Here is a 6,000-nt window from a genome sequence, read left to right on the forward strand (position 1 = left end):
ATACTTGAAAACCCATCATTATGGTATGAACACAGTCAGGTTTCTGCATGCAGTTTTGGAAGCCAAAACCAGGAGTGAATTCAAAAAAGAGAAGTCATATCTGTCCTTTCTGTCCTTTTATGTTCCACCCCTGATTTTGGCTTACAAAACTGTATGCAGAAACCTTACTGTGTGGCCACACCCATAGAATCCTGCATTATCTCAGACAATGCCTTTTTTCCTACTCCTATCCTTCCTGCATAGGTAAATTCACATGGCTTGCTCCCTCATCTTTATTTTGCTAGGTTGACAGTATGCTATTGGATCAATTTGACCTAGGTCCTCAGAACATCCACAGATTTTGCCATTTTAGTATCGCTCTAGTACTGTACATCTATTTTCTTGCCAATACCTCTTTTCAAGAAAACCCTTTTAACAAGGTTAGTCATCTTTTTTTGTTTCCATTCTATTAAAGGAGTTGTCCCACAAAAAAAAATTCTACAGTTTTTAGACAAATTATTTTGGCATTGCATGTAATTATATAATGTAACTAGTTATTCCACTAGAGCTAAGCACAATTTGAGTACCTAGGGGAATGTATTATGTTTATTTTACAGAGAAATAATTTTATGTACAATGGGAATTTTTACCTCCAGACGTGGGGGACCGCGATGGGGACGAGGTTCGCACTGGGATTTCCAAATCTATATGTGGGATGGTAGGAGCACCAATACATTCATGTAGATGGCGGACTCTAGGCAGGTGTCCTCGTCCTATGGCGGCATTTTATTGATGATGTAATTTTTATATGGGAAGGGGGGGAAGAGACATTAGAGGAGTTTTTTAAGAATATAAATAAAAATGATTTTTACCTAGAGTTTACAATAAAAAGAGGTACATTTTTAGATCTAACAATATACATTGAAGGGGACAAAATTTGCACAAAAACGTTTAAACAAACCCACAGATGCAAATAGCTTAATTGCTATGAAAAGTTGCCATTTACCTCGCTGGCTGAAAAATATACAGTCCGGAACAAAAGTTTAAGACCACTTGAAAAATGGCAATTTTTTTTATTTAGCATGGCTGGATCTTAACAAGGTTCCAAGTAGAGCTTCAACATGCAACAAGAAGAAATGGGAGTGAGACAAGACATTTTTTGAGCATTCAATTTAATGAAAACAACGAATAAACTGAAACAGGCTGTTTTTCAGCTGATCAAAAGTTTAGGCCCACACCTCCCAAAAAAAAATAAACCCCCCCAAAACAGAAATCCAACTTCCAAACATGAACTCAGTAATGAGTAGCTCTTCCGTTATTGTTTATCACTTCAAAAATTTGTTTCGGCATGCTTGATGCAAGCATTTCCATGAGGTGAGTGGGAACTTTTTTCCAAGTGGTGAAGACGGACGCACGAAGGCCATCTACTGTCTGGAACTGTTGTCCATTTTTGTAAACTTGCCTTGCCATCCATCCCCAAAGGTTCTCAATTGGATTTAGATCAGGGGAACACGTAGGATGGGCCAAAAGAGTGATGTTATTCTCCTGGAATAAGTCCCTTGTCTTGCGGGCATTGTGTACTGTAGCATTGTCCTGTTGAAAAACCCAGTTGTTACTACACAGACGAGGGCCCTCAGTCATGAGGAATGCTCTCTGCAACATCTGGACATAGCCAGCGCCGTTTGACACCCCTGCACTTCCTGAAGCTCCATTGTTCCACTGAAGGAAAAAGCACCCCAGACCATTATGGCGCCCCCCTCCACTGTGGAGCCTAGAAAACATCTCAGGTGGGATCTGCTTGTCATGCCAGTAACGTTGGAAACCATCAGGACCATCAAGGTTACATTTTTTCTCATCAAAGAATAAAACTTTTTTCCACACTTTGAATGTCCCATGTTTGGTGCTCTCTTGCAAAGTCCAAACGAGCAGTTTTGTGGCGTTCAAGGAGACGAGGTCTTTGAAGACGTGTTTTGTTTTTGAAGCCCTTCAGTCTCAGATGCCGTCTGATGGTTATGGGGCTGCAGTCATCACCTGTAAGGGCCTTAATTTGGGTTGAGGATTATCTAGTGTCTTGACGGACAGCCAGTTGGATCCTCCGGCTAAGTGCTGATGAAATTTTTTTGGGTCTTCCACTTGAATTTTTTGTTCCATAACCCTCAGGATCATTTAAGAATTTAAGAAATTCCAAATGACTGTCTTACTGCGTCCCACCTCAGCAGCGATGGCACGCTGTGAGAGACCCTGCTTATGCAGTTCAAAAAGGGAGAGTTTTTTTGCCTTTGCCATCAAAACGTGTGAGTACCTGACAGAAATTGACAATGAATCCACAACTTGGGCCTTTTAAAGGCATGTGGTCCTAAACTTTTGATCTGCTGAAAAACAGCCTGTTTCAGTTTATTCGTTGTTTAAATTAAAGTGTATGCTCAAAAATGTTTTTGTCTCACTCCAATTTCTTCTAGTTGCATGTTGAAGCTCTACTTGGAACCTTGTTAAGATCCAGCCATGATAAATATGATTTTTTGCAATTTTTCAAGTGGTCCTAAACTTTTTATCAGGACTGTATCAGTGCCAGTTCCTACGGATCAAAATGAACTGTACAGAAGGAGAAGAATATAAAAGAGAGGCAGAACTTAGGCAAAAGAAGTTTGAATCCAGAGGATATAATAGAGAGAAATGAATAAAGTATAAAAGAGAAATAGGACAATTAAATAGGCAGATGCTCTTAGAAGGGAGGGAAGAAATAGAAGAGGCACTTATCCCTCCAATTATTATACCGTATAACAGCCAAGCATTATATTTCTAGAAAATTCTTAGGAAATATTGGGACATCCTAAAAGAGGACCAAATAATTGGCAAATTGATCCCTACAGAACCAAGGTTTGTTTACTGTAAGGCAAAAAATATAGGAAACATGGTCGCATCTACAAGTAAATGTATAGCAATAAGTAATGGAAGTGAGAAATCAATCAGAGTTGAAGGTCAAGTAAATGGATTTTACCCTTGCAAAAAATGTGTAGGATGCATCAAGTCACGGAGTAATAAAAAAATCCAAATGCAAATAATAAATACGGAAGGCTCATATAAGCGAAATATCAAGCAATTTATTTCCTGCAATAGTTGGGGAGTGATATACGCAATAACATGCCCTTGCAACAAAATATATATCGGCCCTACAAAAAGACAACTAAAGAAAAGATTGGGGGAACATGTGTATAACATTGAGAGAAAGCTTGAGAGACACCCGTTGTCACATCACTATAAAGAAAACACAAAGGAAACTTTGCAGATTCAACTTTTTGTGGAATAGAAATAGTAAAGAAAAGGAAAAGGTAAAGTGATTTCATCAAAGAGATGTCCAGAACAGAAACCAAATGGATTTTTAATATGAACACCTTAGTACCTAGTGGCTTAAATTCTGAGATAGAATGATTTGCCTTTGAATAGGAATATGCACGTGAAACAAAGCAGGGCATAAGTCTTCAGTATTAGGGAAAATATATTACACTATATAGCAGAGGACAAGGAGTTAAAAAGAGAGCGCATATAAGGAGGGCACTAAAGATAGCCAGGTAATCTTCCCTGAGGAAGGACAGCATTCTATCCGAAACGCATTGGAGGAATTTTGGCATCTCCAACTATCCGTAGTTGCAGAAGTTATGTCACTGCTGCACCGTCAGAGCGTGCGCCGCGAACTCCTGTACAAACGGAATCGTGATGCCGGCCGGGGCACGATCCATTAACAGAGACACCAGATCTGCGAAAGTGTAAGTCCCGAAATGCACATAGAAAGAGATAGACCCCGGCAGAACAAGAAGTCAGCTAAAAGGTAAATATAAGTTGATTCCAACACTCCGGGTACCTTTCAGCAGGATGCACTAGACTTAATTTAAGAGCGTGCGGGGTATCACTGATATTATTCCAAATTGCATATAATTAAAAATTTTGCATAGCCACTGAGTTATTCAATAAAATGTATCTGAATAGCACCACCTTCCGTTTGTTCTTTTTCTTATTTCTCTGTCCTGTTCACTGAGAAGGCCGCACATGCTCAGTTTCATCCTTCAACTGCCTCCTGAACTGTGATAGGGAGAGCATGGACACACCTCCATGCTGCAGCAGAAAAGACACTCCCCTTGAGCTGTCAGCTTGATATAAATCTAGCAGAGCAAAGAATGGGGAGATCTCTGGATCCATGTTAGGTAAGAGACAGCCATGTACTATATGGTGTCTGATTTTCATTTTTTACATTAGTCATAGAGTACCCCTTTAAGCATGCTAAAATGCACCACATAAGATTTCTATAGACAAACTAGCATTGCACTGGCTATCTGCAAAGACAGAGAAAACAGATTCATGACTCAGTGACATGATCTTCATGGGTTCACAAAAAACTAATTAAATGACAGTGGAAGAGCTACACAGAGCCACATTGATCCTTAATAACCATATCAGAGAAGTACAAGATTAAGCCTTATCCTTATAATACACAGAGCTGCTGCAGCTAATTAGAAGACAATCGTTAATGTCTACGAGAAATCTACCTTAAACTTGCATATAGATTTTTTATCCGATTTTTATTTTTTAGACCTCTTTTTTATATATGGTATAATGATGTTCTAAAAAAATGCAATGTAAGAACTACCAGGTGAAACAACAGGCTTTGAGGCATCGTTCCTTGAAAACAATGGGGGTTTGAAGTGGTCTCATAGAGACTGGACAATACACCCTTGGTCTTGGAAATTAATAATGAAGTATCCAGCTTGCTGTATCTGTTTTCAGCCACCTTGCTTACATCTATAGTAAATACATGTACACAGTTTATTGATGATCGCTGTGACACTTTCTTTACTGATGTAGGCATCCTGCTGCCACCTATGATGCTATGCTGCCAAAGTCTTCCTGATGAGTTAGAAATAGTTGCAATACGCGTAAGAGCGAGTTACTGTATGGACAGAATCTCACTGGACATGAATAGGTGCAAAGAGGCCAGGTCAGCATCTAGGTTCCTGCACTGATCAAGGGGTCTCTCTTTTTGGTGCATTAGTGTAGCAAGACTGTAAAAATACTGGTATCCCAACCAACAAAATGCACATCCACTTCCAGACTTGATGCTAGCTGCCTCATTTAGCAACTTACTCTAAAACACCTCTATCATTAAGCAGGGCCATACCTACAGAATAGCCACCCCAATAAAGGTAATCCTACATAGGTACCTAAACTAGTTCACCCTGAGCAGTACCTGCTGGTAGTATGGAGGACTATGTATAAAAGTGTATATTTGGTGTGCCCTCAAAATAACTGAACACACAGCCAATAATGTCTAAACCGCTGGCAACAAAAGTGTACTCAACCCTAAGTGGAAATGTTCCCATTTTGCCCAAAGTGTCAAAATGTTGTGTGGCCGCCATTATTTTGGGCATGGAGTTAACTAGAGCTTCACAGGTTGTCATTGGGATCTTCCCCTCCTCCATGATGATATGGATGTTAGAGACCTTGCGCTCCTCCACTTTGCGTTTGAGGGTGCCCCACAGATGCTCAATAGAGTTTATGTCTGGAGACATGCTTGTCCAGTACCTTTACCCTCAGTTTAGGGTCGTAATCATGTTGGAATAATGCCCTGCAGCCCAGTTTCCGAAGGGAGGGGATCATGCTCTGCTTCAGTATGTCACAGTACATGTTGGCATTCATGGTTCCCTCAATGAACTGTGCCTCCCCACAGCTGGCAGCACTCATGCAGCCCCAAATCATGACACTCCCACCACCATGCTTGACTGTAGGCAAAACACACTTGTCTTTGTACTCCTCACCTGGTTGCCGCCACACACACTTGACACCATCGGAACCAAATAAGTTTATCTTGGTCTCATCAGACCACACTGCATGGTTCGAGTAATCCATGTCCTTAGTCTGCTTGTCTTTGGCAAACGGTTTGTGTGCTTTCTTGTGCATCATTTTTTAGAAGAGGCTTCCTTCTGGTATGACAGTCATGCAGACCAATTTGATGCAGTGTGCAGTGTATGT

Source organism: Bufo gargarizans, chromosome 2, assembly GCF_014858855.1.
Source record: "Bufo gargarizans isolate SCDJY-AF-19 chromosome 2, ASM1485885v1, whole genome shotgun sequence".
Taxonomy (NCBI): Eukaryota; Metazoa; Chordata; class Amphibia; order Anura; family Bufonidae; genus Bufo; species Bufo gargarizans.